The sequence below is a fragment of the Chiloscyllium punctatum genome, chromosome 8 (assembly GCF_047496795.1).
Source record: "Chiloscyllium punctatum isolate Juve2018m chromosome 8, sChiPun1.3, whole genome shotgun sequence".
NCBI lineage: Eukaryota > Metazoa > Chordata > Chondrichthyes > Orectolobiformes > Hemiscylliidae > Chiloscyllium > Chiloscyllium punctatum.
The window spans coordinates 73,949,396-73,973,472 of NC_092746.1; the positions used below are offsets into that span (position 1 = coordinate 73,949,396).

The following is a 24,077-nucleotide window of genomic DNA, read 5'->3' on the forward strand; positions in this document are numbered from 1 at the left end:
AGTAGGTTTATATACTTAAGAATATTTATTCCCAATAAATAGATTGCAACCACGTCTGAAGTGTTGATATTCAACTGTAACCACTAACCCCTTTCTAAAATTGCTTTCCCTCTCTCTCCTGCCCCAAAAATATTGAAAAACACATTGGAAACATTGAATAGAAAAGAGACATTGGTGAGGCATTTCAGTCAGAACATTCCTCCGGTTTAGATGGAACAATCCCTTTCTTCCCCCAAGACTGTCATTTCTTTGATCTTTTTCTTTGGGATCTGTCATTTCTTTACAGGACACAGAGGAACTGGTTTACAAATTATAAAGTCTGACTTATCCGTTAAAAGCAATAATTTACAGCAACTGAAGGAGATAAACAACAAAGCGTGGATGAGAGCACAAAAAAAACAAAATCGACAACTGGTCACAACTCCACAAACCAAACAGCAACCCATTGTTGACCAAATCTCACTCTGCACACAGTACTCCCCTAAGACCAATGCTGCTGCTGTGCAAACAGCTGATATAAACCTGTTATAACGCGTTCAGTTGCCTCCCTCATTCCTGTCAAAAAAATGCTCCTCTTCCCATTTCAGTCCACAAAAATACAGAAAAGTAAAACATAACTTCTACAGGATAAGCAAAAGAGCATCAGATCAAACAGACTGAAAAGTCATTAATAAGCAGTTCGAAGTCTGAACAAAAAACTCAGTTCAAATATATAATGCAGTGTCAAATCACATACAGCCGGTAAAATAAATATGAAAACAATGTAGTAACTCAAAAAGAAATACATTTTTCATTTTGTTTTTAAAAGGTGGCCCAGCATTAAAATCTGAATAACAGCAGTCCACACCAGGAAACTTTCTGGATTCCCGAAAATTCCCAGTGCCAGTTCGGTTTTTTTGTTTTTTTTGGGGTGGGGGGGGAAATGGAGGTTGGTGTTGCAGTGTCCACTGAAAAAAAAATAGGGCAAATGCTTGTGACTACATTGAAAGGAAAGACTTTTAATGGGGTCACTCATCATCAGTTGGCAAGTATGGGTGGACTATAAAGAAACAACCTATAGAAACAAGTTAGTTCTGTATCATGGAACAACTTTCCTGCCAAACTCCAATGCCTCCATGATCTTGGTGGTTATTTTGTCAATTCAACATATTATGATCCTCAGAAGATATAAATGATAGATGTAATACTAACAAATTACTTAGATTGCTATCCATTTTCAGAAACACATGTTCTGATTTCTCATTTTATTTTAAATCCAAATGCCCTACTTCCAAATTTTGAAACAACACAATTTCATTGGACAAAATAATAAACATTAAACTCCAGAAACACTTGCATAATACAATCAAAAAATATTTTCACCATTTATCTTTGGTCATTCTGATCTCTTCTCTCTTTCACCATTAACGACATCAGTACAAACATAGCAGCAATATTGCCGTGCAGATCAAAAGGTATATAAACATATTCATACTTTAACTCAGAGAGAGAAGGGTTCTCTCTAAGAATCCAGGAAGCTGCAGCCAAAAGTTAGATTCTGAGATATATAACATTATCCCTATCAAATATTTTAACCCCGATATGCATGGGCTACCAACCTTTTAAAAAAGGCTTTGGAAGAGGAAAGAAGAGAGAAATCCTCAAGTTACTGATTAGAAATCAAAAGTGAAGTATTTCTCATACCCTATAATCTTCGCTCAGCAAAGAGCTGTCATGGCCAGAAGAGAGATCCTCTGTTAATATGAAATAGTGCTTTCAGTTCCAAGAATCCAGTTTGATATTGTTCTGAAATTATAATGGAGCAACAAAAAAATACTGTAGAAGGGTGATGACATTTGGCTGCTTACGTACCCATTGTAAATTAGTTCGCTGTTTCACAATTCATGACAGTTGCCATGTCCAAAGTCTGAAAAAGGTTTGGACAAAGGTGTTCGTTCAAGACTCTGTAGTTCCAGTCAAGCACAATTAATGGAGAAACACAAATACCAGCAACTAGATTAAAAAAAAATCGAGAAAATCAACTCCCAACTATGTTCAGGGACAATAGAAAAGATTTGTAATCCTGAGGTGGGATACACTGTACCTAAAAGGATGTTAACTGACAGCTTAGCTTGTCTCAAGTATTACGGTGATGTAATATTGGGCCAACAATTTTTGCATTTAGTTTGCAATTTGAGTTCAATTACAGCTAATGAAATGTTGACTTTACAAGAAAAAAATTTCAATACTTAGTCAATGCAATATGATAAACTCAGTCATGTCTATATAATTAAATGAAAAATACCTGAAGGAAAGTATCGACTCTGAATTATGCAAACACTCATCACTTATTCAAATCACTATTTTAGGATCAGCATTTTAAGTTGCTGTATCCGTTAACTACACGAATCAGCATCCGATTATAAGCTTAACAGTTTGTACACAGCTCTTCAGCTCTTGAAATTTGCTGCTTATGACTTTATAATCTTTTGCATTAAAATTTGAACTTTATATACTTACAATTACATAAAAGAGCAGCATCTTCAGAGACAAAAAGTTGCATATGCTGTGAAGTGATTTTTTTTGCATGTATTTCACAATAAATAGTGTCAAGTCCCTGATGTGAAGGGAGCACTGGTAGGCAGGACCCACTATTCCACAGGCCCTTAAAAATATTTAAATGACCAACTGAATTCACCAAGCTGGTTAATTTGCCTGACCTTGACCACAATCTGGGACAGAAGAACTCTCAATGAATTTCAAACACTAAACAGTATTTACAATGATCAAATTATTCTTTGCCAAGTGGCAAAATGTGTTAACTGCTACTCAGCAAAGTTAAGTTGCATCTCTCAAATCCAAAACACGCATAAATCCATTCACACGACAGACAGAGGAGACAACTCTGAAGAAATATTATGGGTGCAAAGCACATAAAAGGAACAAATTCTGTGGATCAGAAGTCCCAAATCACAAGGGTGAGATGAGGCGATTTTTTCATTTCTTTTTGTTTAGTCAGTGGTGTCACATAGTTGTCAGCCTTGATAAAGGACCTCAATTTGGGAGGTAGTCAGTCAAACTATGTTCGAAGTTCTTCTTTCCAAAATCTTAAGGCACTAGGTTCTTTTTTAAACTTCCAATTGCAGATAATGCAAAAGTATCTTTCAAATTTGTCTTTCTTTTCAGGTTGTCTGGAGTCTGAGTTCAATTGCATCTCAGATCTGTGCCAGGCTGTAACTTAAGAATCCAAAAGGAGGGTCGTTGCTAAGGAGCTTTCCAACAAGATGCTTCTGCCAGCTTGTCTCTCAAAAACATAAGCTTCTCCAAAGATATGTGACCTTTGAGTTGTGAAAACACACACCTGGTGCATTCGCTGCAAAGAAGCAGAGTCCAAACTTCCACTTTTCCCTGTTTGTCTTCCAACATAAAAAGGTATTTTAAAAATTTTTTTTAAAAGCAATAAATGAAAAGTAGTGAAACTTTCTATTCTGTATATGTTGCATCAGTTTCTTTTACACACACCTGGAGAAACTAAAGAGGAACATTCAAATCTAATACATTTCAACAATATCTTCAGGGCTGGTGCTCTGTCCAGTATAAAGAGCTTTGCACACGAGATTCTGAACCTCTACCCTTCTCCCACCTTCCCAATTCTTCTGTTTCTCTGGAGAGTAAAAGGAGTTGTTTAAAAATCCTACAGAAGATCATTGACTGGGTAGTAGGAGAATGGTTCTCTCAGCATTAATACTGTAGATTTTCAACTCAAGAAAGCCCTGTAAAAATGTACTCTTTTAAAAAGATATTCAATTGGTTTGGTAGAAGGGCTTCCACAAGGGAACAGATCATTTGTAAATTAAACTTGTAGCGACCGACAGCCGAATAAATAAGGTGAATCAATTCATCCTTCAACTAGTCAGGAGAAATGTAGAGTTGTTGTTGTGTCACCGTAGTCTTACCAGAACATGGGGCTGCCCTCCCATTAGAGAGAAGTGACTGGTTGTGATTTAACCTGAGGGCCACCAGACCTCAGGCAAGGGAAGAGGTTGAGAAGGAGAGTCCTTCATGGTAACCTCAAACTAGTGATGGGAATTGAACCCACGCTTTTGGTATCACACCGCTCCGTCAATCAACGATTCAGCCAACTGAGCTAAACCAATTCCAAGAAATGTAGAGTAATCTGATTGGGTAATGGGTCAGGGTAGGATACTCAGAGGGTCAGTGTGGACTTGTTGGGTCTAAAGCACATAAAAGGAACAAATTCTGTGGATCAGAAGTCCCAAATCACAAGGGTGAGATGAGATGATTTTTTCATTTCTTTTCGTTTAGTCAGTGGTGTCACATAGTTGTCAGCCTTGATAAAGGACCTCAGTTTGGGAGGTAGTCAGTCAAACTACGTTCAAAGTTCTTCTTTCCAAAATCTTAAGGCACTAGGTTTTTTTTTAAAACTTCCAATTGCAGATAATGCAAAAGTATCTTTCAAATTGGTCTTTTTTTTCAGGTTGTCTGGAGTCTGAGTTCAATTGCAGCTCAGATCTGTGCCAGGGATTCTATGAAATAAACAATATTTTCCATCGCAGGTATTTGAACTTTAAAAGAGTAATTCAAGTAAAAGAAGCCAAAGCATTATTTTTCCAAAATGGGAAAGAGTTCCAAGTTGTAATGATTCATCTGTTTAGAACACAGGTTCCATAGAGATAATCAAGACATCGTAGAAATATTTAACAAAACAATACATCTGCTTCCTTACTTCCATCTCAAAATTTTTTTAAAAAAATGTTTGCAGTCAAACAATCACATAATTGGGATCTTTTCACAAACTTGAAGAAGTCAGTGAATAAATGACTGCCTATGTATTTTGACAAATGCTTTTGCATTTTCAAATCAACTTTGTGTTCCAAAATTTAACCACACCATTTAGAATACAAGTAACAGAATAGTAAACAAAAAGTAAAACATTTTATTTATTCAAACTACTTTTATTACATCAAATACTTTGATAAACAGAATTCATGGAGTTTTATTCACAGGAAAGGAACAAACTTTCAAACAGGATGTAAAGTTATGTGTGAACAAGTGTAGAATCAAAGCTTGGGAGGTGTAGCTTGCTATCTTGTTAAATTAGTTTCATGTGATAAGACTGATCCTCCATGAACTGGAGTTTCTCAGAGAAACACACATTAATGGATGCCCTCCACCGAGTAAGCTTGTGGCTTATCTTTCCAAAATACCATCAGCTTAAATGGACCAGTGATATCAACACCGGGGAGATGAGAGCGCGAGGCAGATGCCAAGTACTTTGCAAAGGGTGACAGAAACCAGACTGCTCAAAACTACTCACAACTTAAGGCATGTAGATTTGCAGTAATGGAATACACAGCACACTATCTCAGATTTTAAACTACTCCAGCAATGATAATGATTTCTTTCTGTTTAACAGCTTCAAACTCTCAAATTTCTTTTGTTAAATTTCTCTAGCTCTTCACTTTCCTCCTCATTACCCCACACTGAACAAGCCCTTCATCATCTACCCCAAATCTACATGCTTTGTTGATATACCTTTCTGCAAGAACATCAGCTCTCAACTTGCAATAAATGAGTCGTCCAAATAGCCAATCACAGTAAAGTATTTGCATGGACAGCAAAGGAGGAAAAGAAAAAAAAAGTTAATAATTGCAGAACTATTTTACAGACCAAGCAAGCTTGAGACATACACATGGGAGTTTGGTTAGAATTTAAATGTTATTTTTCTGTTCTTTAAAAATTTAGCAGTTATGCTTAAATTGAAACAGAGTCAGAGTGAGACAGGTGGTTCAGTTGTTATTGCTCAGACTACTGTTTAAAACAAAAGTTCACCAAGAGAACATAACCCAAACTTTTAAAAAGGGTTTCAAACAGGTTACAACTGGGAAGTTCTGGCCAAATTAATTTTGCTGATTGCTAACTGGAGGGGCAAAGGTCAGCCACAGTACTGTCTGTGGTGAGCAGTGAAACTATACTTATCCACATGTGGTAAATCATCAATCTAATTTAGAAGTTTTAAAGCAAAGACTGAAAGCTTATAGTTTTAATAAAACACAAAAAATCAGTGACATTATGTGATATATTATACTTTGTGTGAAAAATTAGCAAATTAAGATTGATTCCAAAAACCTAAAAGACTTGGATGTGCAGAGGATGAAACATTATCAGAGAAATGGAGAAATGTACAGCTAAGGTTAAAATCAGACCAACCATGATCTTATTGAATGGCAGAACAGGTTCAAAGGTTTGAGTGACCTACTCTTGTTCATTTTTAAATAACCTACATATGAACAATGAAGAACAAACAAACAAACAATGTTTTGTACAGCACTGGAACAGATCCTTCAGCCCTGCAGGCTTGTGCCAAATAACATGCCCTAACTAAACTAAAACAATGAAAACTTTCTGCCTTTATTCGGTTCGTATTCCTCTATTCCTCCCTGTTCCTGTATCCATCCAGATGCCTCTTGAATGTCACCAGCTTGCCAGCCTCCACCAACTCTTCTGGCAGTGCATTCCAGGCTCCTATCACTCTGCATGAAAAACTTGGCTCACACACCTCCCTTAAAAACATTCCTCCTCTCACCTTGAAACCATGCCCTTTCATAATTGAAACTTCAACCCTGTGAAGAAGTCCAACTATCCACCCTATCTACGTGTCTCAGTTTTGTAGACCTCGATCAGGTCTCCTCTCAGCCGTTGTCTTTCCAGTGAAAATGATCCTAGTCTTTTTAACCTTTCCTGTTAGCCAAGGCAGGTAGGTTAGTAAAGGCTGCATACATAGAATAAATTGCAATTCATTCACTTGGCTTAAAAACAGCTATAGTTGGAAGCTATGAAATTGTTCAGTACATACTGTTACAACAAGGGGAAAGCCCACTGCTAATTTAAACCCAACACAGAAGTTTACCTCGTGCCGTAATCTTAAATTTTGAGGGGCGATAAACTATCCCAGGTTTCACTGTTTAAAGTAAAAGTCAACTATTTTATTCTTTATGTCCAAAAGAGAACATTAAAACCACATCTATTTACAACTCCTTTCTCTTAAACCTATCTTTTGCCTCCCACTCTACCCTACTGGTCTGATTAAAAAAAACAGATTAACATTTACAGAAAAAATAATCATGTTTCAGAACCAGTCAGCCTTGTCGATTCTCATTTATAGATTTTCCTCTGTAGGTTTTCCTCTATGTTCCTGGGTCATCTTTTCCTCATCTTCTGCTGCACTACTTTTCCTACAGACAAGTATCTTTCAGAAAGCCCTTCGGCCAGCAGTCTGTACCTGTTGGAGCTCTTTGTAGTGCTCCCCCAACTGATCAAAATGTTCAGTTTCATACCCCAAAACATCAGATCATTTCATTGGTTTGATGTCATCCCAAACTGTAAAATTCAAATTCAAGTGGATTGGCCAAATTTGAATTTGTTTTTGTTCGAGGGCAAGGCAACTCCAGCTATTTATTTCAACCAAATGTTACATTTTTAAATTGTTCAGCACACACTGTGCTTTCAGTCAGTCCTTGCTAGCTTCCTCTCTCTCTCAAAAGGTACAGTGCACACACACACCTTCACAACAATACACACACAGGCATCTCTCTTCAACTAAAAGTGAATTTATAATGAAACAAAAAATCAAGCGTTGGACACCCACTTCTCTCCTCAAAATTGGCAGCCAATAATACACAGGTTCCTACTGTTACAGTTCCAGCTTATATTAATCTTGGGCAAGTCAAATTCCTGAAGACAACCATGTATTTTTGTGTACGAAGGATGTCAATCACTAAACATATTCAAGAGACTGCTGACTTACTTTTCATGAAATTTTTATTACACAAAAGAAAACTATGAACGATACGACACAAAAAATTTACTAGGACAATCAAATATCATAAAGATCAAATCCTTTTACACCAGCAATAACATTACAGACACTCAAACCTCAGTGGAAAATCAGCCCCATCCCTACACTAACTTCTTGTCTAGCTGTAGTTGGTTTCATTTTTGCAAATTGTTGCATTTATTCAACTGCTATTTTGTCTAGTTAGTGGCTGTTCCCTAGACCTTTAAAACAAGCTTTAGCACTGATGACAGTTACCTGGTTCTCGAAATTCACTTCAGCAGCCTTCTAGGATCTGTTCCACCAACTTCAATGCAACTTGAGTTGTCCCCAGTCCTGCTGCCCAGAGATTGTTAATAACCTGTTAAGAAACCTTCTCTGTGAATAACCCAACACTGGCCTCTCTCTGGGTCATACAACTGGAGTCAGCAAACACCTTGGCAATTATCACCATGACTTGATACTCTCATGGCTTTTTGTAAATGCTGTTTTGAACTCTGGATCTGTAAACTGAAGAGCAGTCTGTCCACTTGACAGATGAATCTCAATTATTTCACCTCAAAAGGTTGAGTAATGCAACTTGGCAAATGTTGATGACTCTTAAAAAGTTGTCCAGTCCCTTCTTCATCACCTTGCAAAATTTGTTCTTTTCAAGCATATATCCAACTCACTTGAGTTTCTTACCAAGTCAGCTTCCATCATACTTGCAGGTCATAGATTCGAGACACAGCTTACTAAGTAAAAGCTAAATCATTGCACCCTCTCGTTCTGTTCCCAGTTTTCTTGCATCCACTGTTTGCTGACCACACACTAATAAAAAGCATTCAAGTACTATTAAACCATCAACTCTGTGCACCTCTGTTAAATTTCTCCTTAACCTTATCTACTTTAAATGACAACAATCCCGGATTATCTGACCCAATCACCAGATGGTACCAGGATTCCAAGCATTACATTATAAAAGGGCCATCATACAAACCAGGTTTGTAGTTTCTGAAAATTGGGAAATTAAGGGATTATTGGATAAAGCTTTTTAGATTCAATAAGTTAGGGGAAAAAAAAGCCTTATCGACTGCTAGGAAAGTTTTGGACAAGATATTTTCTTGAAAACAGATCCAGATCATATAGGAGAAAAAAAAAGAGGAATAAATGCCAGGAGAAATACATATTTCCTCCCACAAAAGAAATCAAAAGATGCAGATCTCTTTTTATTGCGCAAAAATCACTTAAATGGCAATTATAAACCAGTCATGGTCTCAGAACAGTGGAGCAAATTCAAGGGATTGAATGATGGATTTTATCATGAAAGAAATACATTTCCCACAGTCCAAGAGAATAAAACTTTCAGGATACAAGAGTTACAAGGTGGCAGCATACAATTCTCCCAAAGGGTATGTGGTGAGGAATCAAGCATTACTGGTAGTTGGACAAAGACACACTCCATCTTGGTGCTATTAGCTATACTGCTGGGAAGGCTGATGACCTATCCAGCTTGTGTGTAGGGGTCTCAACAACTCAACAGCAGTTGGACGACACTATTTTGGAACTCAGTGAGAAGTTTAGGAAATAATATTAAGTGTTGGAGTCAGGGCTCAGAATTCCTAGATGCTGTGAGGTACTCAAAGAAGGCAGAGCACAATTAACAGCTCAGTACATTTATGAGGCGAGTTGAAAAGCCCACCAGTACAATTTGCTTGATACAAGATTAGAATTCGGATAACCAGGGGAAATTGTTTGGTTTGTGAAGCTAGCTACTGGTGAAGAGTTGGAGTTATGCTTTGAATGCTATACAGCAGTTTCAGATTCCAGAGTGCAGAAAAGGAGAAAAAGATATGTGAACAGAGCAGGAGCAGGTGTTAAAATAATCCATGAGGAACAGCTCAAGGGAGTACCAAGGCTAGATTGGCAGAAGTCAAGAATCATGGTTCCTTGAAAAGTTTAATGAGATCTGATGACCCACCCACTCATTAATGTCAGGGGTGCAAGAAGGCAGGCTGAAAGAGCTGTGGGCTTGGTGTTGATTGCATTCTCCCAACTTTGCCAAGATTTTGACTTTTAATAAAAAAAAGTCTGGAACTGAACCACAATCTAATGGAGACTTAACAGTTATAAATTTAAATATGAAAAACCAAATGCTATAGTGCTTGAGAGAACTAGGCTGCAATTTTCAGCTCCAGAAAACAGACACGGGTGGCACGGTGGCACAGTGGTTAGCACTGCTGCCTCACAGCGCCAGAGACCCAGGTTTGATTCCCGCCTCAGGCAACTGTCTGTGTGGAGTTTGCACATTCTCCCAGTGTCTGCACGGGTTTCCTCCGGGTATTCCGGTTTCCTTCCACAGTCCAAAGATGTGCAGGTTAGGTGAATTGGCTATGCTAAATTGCCCATAGTGTTAGGTGAAGGGGTAAATGTAGGGGAATGGGTCTGAGTGAGTTGCTCTTCGGAGGGTCAGTGTGGACTTTTTGGGCCGAAGGGCCTGTTTCCACACTGTAGGGAATCTAATCTAATCTACATTTTCATCGTGATGTTACAAAAAGAAACTCTGGCCCAACTGAAGCCTTCCAGAGCTCCACTGTTCCCAATCAGTGTAAAGGGCCTGTCGAATTCCCTCAAAACCAACAAGCCCATAACTCACCAGCAACAGAGAAATCCTCCAACTCCAAGCACCTGTCTAGATTACATGAAAATGTTCTTCCCAGATAGCCAGAAACCAGCTTTGAGGGGAATTGAAACCTTGATACAAAAGCATTAAATGAACTCAAAGGATCATTTTATAGATAATCCTAAATTATGTTAACAGGAAGGTTAATTTTGGATACATCAAGATCAAGGGAAATTTACACAACTCTTTTCTGAAGAAATCAGATGGTGCACCTGTTAGAAGCAATAAGTGGAAGAGAATGCTGTTCACTTTTGGCTCACTACCCACCCAATATTTAGGTGATTTGCTAAGGCATAGTCATCATAGTAACATCGGATAGGATCATAGTAAGGAAACCATTCAAGGGGCAACTGGAAAAAAAAGTGCTAGATTACCCTAAAATATTTTTAAATAGCATTAGTTAGTCCAAGCAAGAAGTCTCAAAAACTGACCACACGCCATATCACTCTTTTCCTGTGCTTATTACCACATTCTGAAGGCAGACTCGTCAGGTTTAGATCCATAATTTTTTTTAGCTTAGATTAGATTAGATTACAGTGTGGAAACAGGCCCTTCGGCCCAACAAGTCCACACCGACCCGCCGAAGCGCAACCTACCCATACCCCTACATTTACCCCTTACCTAACACTACGGGAAATTTAGCATGGCCAATTCACCTGACCTGCACATCTTTGGACTGTGGGAGGAAACCGGTGCACCCGGAGGAAACCCACACAGACACGGGGAGAACGTGCAAATCTGCATCAGTGAACTGAGTAACTGATCAGAAAGACTGCAGTAAATGTTGAACCAGAGGGTCAAAGACATGTAAAACACTATCAGCAATATTCAGCTGTGAAATGCCAAAATTGTTGCAACAAGTGAGAAAGAGCTCACTTGGTTAATGGAGTCCTTCATATTAATGTGTACACTGAGGGACTAAAAAATAAATGCTCTCCATTAAAAGGGGGTAATCAATCGCTTTCAAACGGGGTAAAAACAATGACTGCAGATGCTGGAAACCAGATTCTGGATTAGTGGTGCTGGAAGAGCACAGCAGATCAAATCGCTTTCAAATACCTACTTCGGAACAACACTGGAACGGAGTCCTTCCATTGCTTCGATACCAACCTTAAAGAGGATGGACTTGTATACAATGTAGACTGTGCATGCTGGACTTCTCTTGTTCAAAGAAACAGAACAATCCACTTACTTTTGCCCCAACAAAACAATAAGAGCATGGTCAAAACATGCCAATGTTTCCCTACTAATGCTGGTGCACAACCTTTCACAAACACATTCAAGACCAGCTCTTCATGCCACAAATGTAAATAAACTCCAGGAGAGAAATATTCAGGGACATTATACGGACTATGCCAATTTCTGGAGGCAAACAGTTCTACATTGTGTTACTGTGGGATTTGCATTTGTGCTCTTAAAAAGGCCATCCATGGAAAGGACAAGAACACAATTCAAAGTGCAATCTGGAGCTCTGCTCTGACGAGTCAACGCAAGAAGCAAATCTGCATAAACAAATTTCTCCCCATGTTTGTCTCATTTCCTGTTCCCATAGACCAATGTTAAAGCAAGGGCAACAGAGGCACCACGTAGCCTGTCCATTTATTCCTTCTGGCGGGGGATCAGAGCTTTATTTTGCTGCTGCTTGGTCATAGGATGCCCTCCAATGCATCTCATCCACATCCCACACCTCCACCCTCAAAGCCCGCCCCTCCAACCGCAACCAGGACAGGACCCCCCCTCCACTCCAGTCCTCACCTTCCATCCCACCAACCTCCACATAAACCACCTCATCTGCCGACATTTCTGCCACCTACAATCTGACCCCACCACCAGGGATATATTTCCCTCCCCACCCTTATCCGCTTTTTGCGAAGACCGTTCCCTCTGTGACTACCTGGTCAGGTCCACGCCCAACAACCCACCCTCCCCTCCTGGCACCCTCCCTGCCACCACAGGAATTACAAAACCTGTGCCCACACCTCCCGCTCACCTCCAAACGAGTCTTCCACATCCAAAGTTTCACCTGCATATCCACCAATATCATTTATTGTATCCGTTGCCCGATGCGGTCTCCTCTACATTGGGAAGACTGAATGCCTTCTAGCAGAGCGCTTTAGGGAACATCACCGGGACAACCGCACCAATGAACCCCACTGCCCCGTGGCCCAACATTTCAACTCCCCCTCCCACTCTGCTGAGGACATGCAGGTCCTGGGCCTCCTCCACCACCACTCCCTCATCGCCGGCGCCTGAAGGAAGAACGCCTCATCTTCCACCTCGGAACACTTCAACCCAGAGGGCATCGATGTGGACTTCACCAGTTTCCTCATTTCCCCTCCACCCACCTTACTCCAGTTCCAACCTTCCAGCTCAGCACCATCCTCATGACCTATCCTCCTGCCAATCTTCCTTCCCATCTAGCCACTCCATCCTCTTCATCCCCACCCCCATTCACCTATTGCACTCTTAGCTACCTTCTCCCCAGCCCCACCCCCCTCCCATTTCTCTCTCCAGCCTGGAGGCTCCCTGCCTCATTCCTGATGAAGGGCTTTTGCCCAAAATGTCGATTTTCCTGCTCCTCGGTTGCTGCCTGACCTGCTGTGCTTCTCCAGCCCCACTCTAATCTTGTCTGGCAGGTTTGGTCTTGGATGAAGCCTCAAACCAGAAGTGAGTGTTATTTTGAATTCCCAGGAGAAACCCAACTTTCTTGATGTAAAAAAAATTCAAGACAACCCAAAATACTGAACAGCAAAAATAATTTTGAATCAATCAATATGATAATGGGAAAACATGGCAGTCAAATTGCACACCATAAGGTCTCAGTTAATAACATGGTAATGACCAGTCAATTGGTTTTGATGATACCGATTAAAGGGTTAATATTGGCTCTTAGACCAAGGAAAAGGCCCTGCTCTCCTTTAAGGTAGTGCCATCAGAACTTTAACAGCCACCTGAGATTTTAGGAGCAGCCTTTGTTTAGCCTGGTAACTGAAAGGCAACACCTCTAGTGTCGCACTGTGATGTCCAAGTATCCGTCTGGAATTCTGCATTAAAGTCTCTGCAGTGAGACTTGAACTCAAGTACATTTTCACAAAAAGGTCAAAATACTGCTAACTGAATTGAACTGGCTTGGCCCTACAAAATATTCCCTTGATCACTTTGAGCAGATTTCAGCAGCATCTTTACAGAGAACATGACGCCTCATGCAGTCTAACACAAAAGCAGTCTCAACCTCAATTTGTATATTGAAGCACTTTCCCGTCTGAGTTCCCCAATCTGCCCCCAGTTAATGCATTCACCTGAAAACTGCATCAGTTGAAGCTTTGAAGGTCAACTGTGCAGCTCGGTCCCTCTAATTTCCTGTCATCTGATTATCAGGCGAGATGAAATTCACCCCTGGTAACTTCAGGCTTTACTGTTGAAGTATTGTGTATTGAGAACAAACAGACAGGAATAATCTTTGAGGGATAGTGCCCTTGCTTTTATTTCACCTCCTGATAAGGACATGAGAATTCCAGTATATGGAAAGAGGAGACAGAGGTCAGAAAATGACCTCAGCCTGGCATCTGGATTCAATCCTGACAAATCTAAATTTCAAACAAAAGTACATTCAAAGCTCTCCACAACCTCTCCAAAATATGAAACTTTGCAGTTTCCTATAAAATTGCATGGAGCTGAAAAGCTATAAGTATATTTTTAAGAGATTTATTCACTGGATTTAAAAAAGTAAACTACCAAAAACTTGCAATTATTTATTAAATGTGACTTTGGCTAGTGTAAATACTAAGCTTACATTGCAATGTGTAAATTTGTACTTCTATCTTAAATTTGGATGATATAATAAAAGCAACTTTACCGTTTCAATCATAATAAAATACAAAAACAAACATTCCCATGAAAACTGGGATTAAAAGGAAACCAAGTAAGACAAAATGAGCAAAACAGAAGATGCGAAATTATAGCTAAAGTCTTTGAAATAACTCCAGAGAGGCCACTATCCTGTCACCAATTCCGCCTTTTATTTACACGTGCATAGTACATGATACTGACTCAGCTAGCTCAGAGCCAACTCTCAGTGAACAGGGTCTGATACTCCTGTTTATATCTGGGAGAAAGTGAGGACTGCAGGTGCTGCAGTCTTTTTGACTCCTGTTTCTATCGGTCAGCCAGGACTCTGACTGGACCAGGTTAATGGCACAGGGTGAATTTTTATTTGGTCCATGCTCTTACTTAAAATCTGTATTATTAATGTGATGCATCATGACAATCCTAGTATTGTGCATGGCTGATCCTTCACTTTAGCACCTCCATGATTTGTCACATTTTATAAAAGCTCCTTATATTCCTATGAGAAAAGGCTTGCTAAAATATACTATCCTGTTGCTTATAGGTCAATGCCTCACCCTTATTTAAATAGCATCAAATCATCATCTACGTTGGATTAAGTATTGTGTATCTAAAGGCAAAGTACACTGACCTGTCAAACCTTGGAATTATGCCACTTCACAACCATTTAAGCTGTTATCGTCAATTTTGTGACAGAACAATGCTGGCCTCATCACTAATCCTAACAAAACCCAGCTTGTCTAAAACCACAACGCTTCACCTAATAGCAGGTCCTTGTAGCATTGCTAGCCAGACCTTGGAAAACAAGAAGCAATTTGTCTAACTATTTACTAGCAAGACATCACTATCAATATGGTCTTGACAAAATTTTCATATTAACCAAGTGTTGAAATCTCCAAAACAGAACCATAAAAACATGTTTTCTATTATTCCTAATGTCCTCCAGCCATTACTGAAACTTTCCAGTCAGAGGTCAGTCATACAGCACAGATAAGGGTCTGTTATCTTTCATTCCCGACAACATCCTGGTAAATCTCCAGCTTAATATCATTCATATAACAGGGTGACCAAAAATGGACACACTATTCCAGAAGAGGCTCCATCAACATCCCATACAACCTCAACATAACATCCAAACTCTTATACTCATAGGTCTGAGCAATGAAGGCAATGTTAAACACCTTCTTGACCTCCCTGCCTACATGTGATACAAATTTCAAAAGAATTATGTACCTGTACCCTTCGGTGTCGCTGTTCTACAACACTACCCAAGACTGCTTTTGGTTAAAAGCAAAATCACACCACCAGGTTATAGTCTGACAGCTATATTTGGAAGTACTAGCTTTCGGAGCGCTGCTCCATCAGGTGGCTATGGAACAGAATAACAAGACACAGAATTTATAGCAAAAGATTAGTATCATATAATTGAAAAGATATATTGCTGTTAAGTCTTTCACCTTTTAGAATGGGTTGCAGGTTTCAGTTCATTAATATGTAAATCCCAGAACTTCTTTTAAGTTATCTTGACATTGTGACTTAAGGTTTTAGAAAGAAAGGTGATAGCTCAGCTCAGATAATACATTAAAGGTGTGAGGTTAGAGTCTGTCTGTATCCCAATCTTGAGTCAGACTGTTTTTATTTCCAAAGTAGGAATTTATAAAGTGTTATATGAATTGAGACTGCCTGCAGATTGTGTGCTTTTTTGAGCAAACTAAAATGTATCTACAAATACAGTCCTGTCTTTGTTTTTTTTAAAAAACCAAAATGCAACACATTGCATTTATCCAAACTAAACTCCATCTGCCACCCCTCAGCCCACTTTTCCAATTGATCAAGATACTTGTAATCTTAGATAACCTTTTCCGCTATATTACCAATTTTGGTGTCATTCACAAATTTAACTAACCATGCCCTCTATATGCTCATCCATTTCCTTTATAAGAATGACAAGCAAAAGTGTGGACCTGTCACCAATCCCTGTGAAACACCACAAGCAACAGGTCTCCAGCCCAAAAAACAACCTCTACCATCATTGTCTCTGGTCATTAAGCCAATTTTGTAACCAATTGGCAAGCTCACCCAGAATCCCATGTGATCTAACTTTACCAATGTCAATAACATGCCCACAGCAAACAAATTCACAAAATTCATCTTTAAATAGTATTAACATAGATCTGTGTTGGAACAAATATATAGGTATTGGGGAAATTATCATTACTATTCCAAATATAATTGAGAAATCAAGGCTATTTACACTCCTAGCTAACAGTCCTACTGGCAAGGACGGAGACTAAGAATCAACTGGATCATTAGGAAAAGGGAGGTGTCAGGAGAAATGTAAACTGCAACTTCTAATCCGGAAATGTTGCAGAAACTTGCAGCACTCCAGGGAGAAGCTTCCACAGAAATTTCTTGATCATTTTTTCTAACTTTAGCTGAAATGCTCCAAAATAACCACTTTTCCCATTCCTCAGATTTCCATTAATCCCCAAAAGAAACGATAGAAAGAAAGCACCTGCAGAACTCACTGCTGCTGGTAGCTGCACCAAAATTATGCTGATGGAGACCATTTAGAACCCAGAAATAAATTGAGACACAGATATTTCAAAACACTAACACCAAGTATTCACCAGCTCTTTCGCTGGAAACCAATATTTCTGAACAAGTTAACTGCCCAAGACACCTCAATATAATGAACGGCATGCCAGAGAACAGTTTGATATGGAATCAATATTAAAACAGACAGTGACTTTTGGCATCTTAAAACCAAGGACAGCTCAATTTTCTTTCATGCAATTTTAATGAGCTCAATTTCATACAATAATTCAGGAAACATAGGCACATTAAAAATTTGATATGCAGCTCATATAGCTCCCGCTATCCATTCTCTAACCTGATGGTGGGAAAAAAAAGGTTGCCTCAGCCAGACACTGGCTTATGCATGATTCAATGTTCATTTTCTCTTTATGGAACTTGTCCAGACCCTCCATGCCCTTTATCATAATGGTTTGGTTGAAATCAGAAATCCTCCATGCAAGGAATTAAGACAGTGAATTGCATCAGTTAACTGCACAGAGCTGTGCAAAAGGATGCTTGTACAACATGCTTTTAGAATCTGCCCCTAGAATACCATTTGTTCCAGTGACAATAAGAGGTACGGCTCAACATCTCTGATGCAATGTGAAATGAGTTCAGCACAGATGGCGTGTTACAGAGAAAGCTCGCAGGTAAACTTCTCCACAGACAAATGAGAGACTTTTAATTACTGCAACATGATTTGGATTGCAAACCATCTTGTAGCCCTAAATATTGTGCCATTGAACTGCACTGTGCAAGTTTCATGTGTTTCAATACAATTCCTGACTTCAAAGCATAGCTTTTGGGCAAAGCATGGAGTTGAAACTAGAACCTCCCATAAAAAGAAGGGAGGAATAAAATTAGGGTAAGTGTGATACAGAAAGCAAAACTGCATCTCAATAATGTCATGCAAATATCACCAGCTTTAAGTCTCTCTTTAAATCATGCATCCAGATCATATTGTTGTTACCTCACCACTACTTCATCTACAACTCCCCATGTGATGTAATCATGGTCACACCAATCACACCTCAAGGACTGCCATGGCTTATGAAAATGGCTGACCATGACAAGGCAGGGGTTAACAAATTCTGGATTAATGGTGCTGGAAGAGCACAGCAGTTCAGGCAGCATCCAAGTAGCTTCGAAATCGATTTCGAAGCTACTTGGATGCTGCCTGAACTGCTGTGCTCTTCCAGCACCACTAATCCAGAATCTGGTTTCCAGCATCTGCAGTCATTGTTTTTACCTCTAGGGGTTAACAAATGCCATGTGCAGTTGGGTAGAGTACATAGAACAAAGCTGTTTCCACTTGTGAAATTGGGCATGATTTTAAAATCATGTGCAATTGAAGAAAGGGTGATAAGAGAAAAAAAGTTCACCCAGCAAGTAGCAAGGGTATGGAATTCACTTACTGAAAATGTGATGCAGGCAGATTCAAGTGAGTCCTTCAAGAGGGCATTGGATGAATATTTAAATAATAATGGGGTGCTATGGCACAGAGAAAAAAGTCACTAGATGGTGCCAAGCACAATGGGCCAAATAGCCTCCTTCTGCACTGTAATAATTGTGACTTGTCAGCATGATTAATATCAGAACACTTTTTTTAAAATGCACCAATTATTAAAGGAACCATGGCAAAGATCTAAGAGCAGGTTAGCTCCCTAACTGGATTAGTGGTGCTGGAAGAGCACAGCAGTTCAGGTAGCATCCAAGGAGCAGCGAAATCAACGTTTCAGGCAAAAACCCTTCCTCGTTTTTACCTAGCTACCTAACTGGGCAATTAGTCTTATGTTCCTTTCTAAGTCTCTGAGTAAGAAAAAGTAGAAAGAGATAAAGAACTACAGCTTCAAAAGCAGTTTAGCAAATTGAACAACTACCTCTTCCAATTCATGTAAAAATATCACCCTAAGCAATTTTTTAAAAAGTAGCAAGGAGCCCTGCTTCAAATTAAATTTGTACCAGATGGGTTGAATTCAGTTAGTGCTATTAAAGAATTCAGATTTTTGGGAAAGGAAGTTTTTTTTATATAACACTCACATATCCAATAATCTTTCATATCATGAGTCAATTAATTTTCATCCAAGATATCCTAAATTATAATATAGTTTTTAAAATGGAGGGGAAAATTATTCAAACAAAGGACCTACTCACATTTCACATCAACTAGCTTTCTCGGTCACAAACCTAGGGAGGGGATCCTAGAGATCACAGCTCATAAGTTCTTGCTGATTAATACCCCTGCACAGAAAGTGACACATTGATTTAAATTTCAAATGTTTTGAATATATATTTAAAAATGTAGTGCAATTTTCCAGAATACAGGGTTCTTAGGAAAACCTCCTGCTGTGTTTTTTTTACACAAATGGCATCACACAGGTTAAAATGATTTCCCAGTCATTATGATACATTCATTAAGTCAGCATTACTTCTTTGTCTTTACTCCTACAGTGAAACATTAAACAATTCTGTACGTCCGCTCTTACTAACAAAATCATAGAAAAGAACTGATTAATCCTGTTTTTCTCCACAACTTTAAACTGACAGATGTTTCAAAAATATAATTGGATCTGTAAGAAGCCTAACACTTCTCATGTGATAATGAGATTTAACTTTTCTTCAAATTAGATATCTTTAGAACTAAACTAAATTGAGATACATGTGCATCATATGGAATATGATCAGGAATGCGCTATAATATTAGGATGGAATTTAATATTGAATGCTGTAATAATCAGACCTTGTCTTTTCATAAACAGGTATATAGCTTGATGATATTAAATCAGAGCTGGAGTGTGGTTGGGAGTAACAGCAATGAATAAAATATTTTTAATCACAAGATTGCTGTCTCTGTTGAAGGTCAAAGAAAGATGATATTACAAGACTAAGTAGTCACATAGAGGGAAATCTTGAAGTTCAGGCTTTTTATTTCTTCCCTTCCAAAGCTGAGAAATGTAAAATTTGACCTCAAGGGGCTTTAGCAGTGTGAAAAAAAATGAAGTGTTAAACACAGAAATAGTTTACAGTGTTCCAGATCAGAAATCAAAGACTATGAATTAATAATTGAAAATAGTAGAATACAAGAACTTCTTGACATGTGTTTTATACATGACATCCCTATTCTGAAGGTCAAATAATTATCTGAAAGAATCAATACTTTGAGAACTATACAAAAAACAAAATGAGGACAGGGGTTGGATTAGAGATGATGCCTCATGTGGATTAAATTACAGACTTGAAAAGCTTGTTCTGCTGACTGTATAATAATATAATTGAATTCAGTTTAGACATGGCACATCAAGCAGCACTGCAGCAGGTGGAAACTCAGAGTGAACACTCCCATGACAGAGTTACTGATCTCAAACGCACTGCCCTTCTGACCAGATGAAACAACAAACAAAATGGTTTTTGGAGAGATAGTGCACAGCAGAGGCTGGGAAAAAGCTCACTGACCACAATTAGTACATAGGTCAAGAAAATCAGCCGCATTTATTTAATATAATTAAATCATTTATATTAAGCACATTGTTGCCAGAACATTAAATTGGATTTGAGATCCAATTACCTCAATGATTCCAATGGAAAAAAAGTGATTTATTGAAATAAACTAACTTCACTTTAAAGTTTCACAATGATATCTGATCAACTAAAGGAGACAAGCAAACTCTCAAATTGAATTCACAGTTGTCATAGTGCTGCATCTCATCTAGTCATTGCTGCTTAATTTTCTGTCAAAATAATGGGAATGCTAATGACACTTCCTGCTTTTTTATGGACAAACCACACAACAGCAGGTAGATGTGCAGTTTAGCTCAAATTGAAAATTTGCTCTCCCAGTTCCTTCATTAATCAAGGCATATAGCAAGAGCTCAGGTGGTTATGCTGGAATAGAATAAAGCAAACATCACTACTGTGCAAAGCTCTGGTCACATTACAAGGAGGATTAACTGCACTATAGAGAGGACAGAGAAGCTTTACAAGGTTGATGAGAAGACTGGAAAGGTGCAATTAGAGGAAAGACTGATAGGCTGGGATTGTTTTCTGTGAAACAGAAGAGGCTGGGGGGATATTTGTATCAAAATAAAAACAACTGGGAAGTACCCAGTTGCTTTAGCAGTGAGGTAGTAATGAGGGGGTTTGGACTTAGTGATTGGTCAGAAGAGGAGTGAGGCGGGGGAGGAGAAAACATTTTACCTGAAGGGCAGTAGGAGAAACATGCAAAAACCTTGAACGTCAGGCAAAGCAACCGCAAAACTGGCTTTATATCTTAAATATCCAGTGATTCCAAGTTGCCATGTCCTGGTGCTAGCAGGTGGTGTCAGAAATAGGTTGATTTGCACCTCAATAACATGCAGGCATTGAATTACATGGTTGATCTGCGATTTAACTCCATAAACTCCCCTCAGTCCCTTAATACCATTGCTAAAGAAAGTCAAGCAATTTCAATTTGAGTATTAACAAACTGATCTAGCATTGATGGCTATTTGCATTAGTGTGTCTCAAACTTCTATCACTGGTCATGTACAAGTGCTACCTATTTCATTCCTGAACAACCTGGCTGTAATTTTTAGACAATGCTCTAAAGTCCTAGCTCCTCCCTCTTCCCCCCCCCCCCCCCCCAGTGGAAATCATATCCGTGCCACACAAATGCTAGGCAATGGCTATCTCCAGTAGTAGACAATCTAACTACTGCTCCTTGACAGTCAGTGGTGTTACAGTCACTGAATCACCCACTAAGAATATCTTAGGATTTACCATCAATGAGAAATTCAACTGGACTCACCATATGAATGCATTGGCTGCAATAACTGGTTAGAGGCTCGGAATACTGTGGTGAATAACTTAGCTCCTGACTCCCCAAAGTCTGTCCATCATCTACAACGCACAAGTCAGGAGTGTGACTACATATTCCCCACTGCCTGGATGGGTGCAGCTCTAGCAACACAAACAGCTTGACACCATCCAGGACAAAGCAGCTCACTTGATTGGCTCCACATCTAAGAACATCCACTCCCTCCACCACTGATACTCAGTCACAACGTGCTCCATCTACAAGACACAATGCATAAATTTACCAAAGATCCCGAGACAGCATCTTCCAAGCCCACAACCACTTCCATCTAGAAAGACAAGGGCAGCAGATACGTGCAAACATTTGCCAAGTTTGCAATGGAATCTTGCAAAGTTCCCCTCCAAGCCATTCACCATCCTGACTTGGAAATATCTCACCATTCCTTTACTGTTACTTGGCCAAAAGCCTGGAATTCCCTTTCTAATGGTATTGTGGGTTTACCTACAGCATGTGGACTGCAGCTGTTCAAGGCAGTACACTACCATCTACTCAAAAGGCAAATAGGAATGGGCAATAAATGCTGGATGGCTAGCAATGCCCACATCCCACGAGTGAGTGCGAATAAAAAGAGGTTATGGAGAAACTCTCAAGTCCACTTCACTTCTTGAAAACTTAGTTCAAATCACACCTTGCCTTCTAAATTCCATTGTGAACAACCTTTATTGATGAGATTTCTGTGTAATTTAATCCTTGCAGTTCTTGCATCATTCTGGTAAACCTACACTGCACTTCTAGCAAGGCCAGTGTATCCTTCCTATCATGTTGTAATAGAATTGCTCATAGTACAACATACGTAGTCAAAACAAGCATTCGACAAGGTTCCCCATGGGAGACTGGTTAGTAAGGTTAGATCTCATGGAATACAGAGAGGGCTAGCCATTTGGATACAGAACTAACTCAAAAAGTAAAAGACAGAAGGTGGTGGTGGTGGAGGGTTGTTTTTCAGACTGGGAGACCTGTGACCAGTGGAGTGCCACAAGGATCGGTGCTGGGTCCACTACTTTTCATCATTTACATAAATGATTTGGATGTGAACATAGGAGATATAGTTACTAAGTTTGCAGATGACACCAAAATTGAAGGTGTAGTGGACAATGAAGGAGGTTACCTCAGGATTACAATGGGATCTTGATCAGATGGGCCAGTGGGCTGAAGAGTGGCAGATGGAGTTTAATTTAGATAAATGGACGGTCCTGCATTTTGTAAAAGCAAATCAGAGTAGAACTTACACACTTAATGGTAAGATCCTGGGGAGTGTTGCTGAACAAAGAGACCTTGGAGTGTAGGTAGATAGGATAGTGAAGGCAGCATTTGGTATGCTTTCCTTTATTGGTCAGAGTATTGAGCATAGGAGTTGGGAGGTCATGTTGTGGCTGTACAGGACATTGGTTAGGCCACTTTTGGAATATTGTGTGCAATTCTCTTTTCCTTCCTATTGGAAAGATGTTGTGAAACTTGAAAGAGTTCAGAAAAGATTTACAAGGATGTTGCCAGGGTTGGAGAATTTGAGCTACAGGGAGAGGTTGAGTAGGCTGGGGCTGTTTTCACTGGAGTGTCAGAGGCTGAGGGGTGACCTTATGTAGATTTATAAAATCATGAGGGGCATGGATACGGTAAACAGACAAGGTCTTTTTCCTGGTTGCAGGGGAATCCAGAACTAGAGGGCATGAGTTTAGGGTAAGAGGGGAAAGATATAAAAGAGACCGAAGGGGCAACTTTTTCATGCAGAGGGTGGTGCCTGTATGGAATGAGCTGCCAAAGGAAGAGGTGGCGGCTGGTACAATTGCAACATTTAAAAGGCATCTGAATAGGAAGGGTTGAGAGAGATATGGGCTAAGTGCTGGCAAATGGGATGATGGGACGAGATTAGGTTAAAATATCTGGTCGGCATGGATGAGTTGGACCGAAGGGTCTGTTTCCATGCTGTACATCTCTATGACTCTATAATTCAATGGACTTGCTTTTGAAGTTGTATACTCTTTCACATCCATAGTATTTACACTAAGCGAATACTCTTCCCCTCACGCACTCAAAACCACTACCAATCTAAAACTTGACAAACTTGCAGAAAATTGCATTATTGTATACTAGGTATCTTTCTGTTCACATTATTTAGCAGTTAAAGGGTCATTATCACTTTACAAATGCACTTTACAAACGTTATCTAAAACAAAACAAAGATTCACTGTTTCATGAGACTGTCCTGACTTATTTTGGTGATCAGTCTCTGTTCCATTAATGTCTCCCTATAAAAGGCTGAATGAATTAAATCTCAATTTGCGGTGTCATGACTAGCAATGCTGAAA

At 39.3% G+C, this 24,077-nt stretch overlaps 1 protein-coding gene across 3 annotated transcripts in view; it reads right to left on the minus strand.

Annotated features, from left to right (window-relative positions):
• The window catches only part of cdk14 (cyclin dependent kinase 14), a 672,936-nt gene that overhangs the window by 526,133 nt on the left and 122,726 nt on the right, over positions 1-24,077 (minus strand). The window contains exon 1 of one of the 3 annotated variants that reach the window (XM_072575802.1): positions 1,684-1,702. The exons of the other annotated variants lie outside the window; for them this stretch is intronic. The gene's annotated coding sequence lies outside the window, so the exon portion shown is untranslated. Of the gene's footprint in view, positions 1-1,683; positions 1,703-24,077 lie in introns of those variants that run through there. 3 annotated transcript variants of the gene reach the window in all.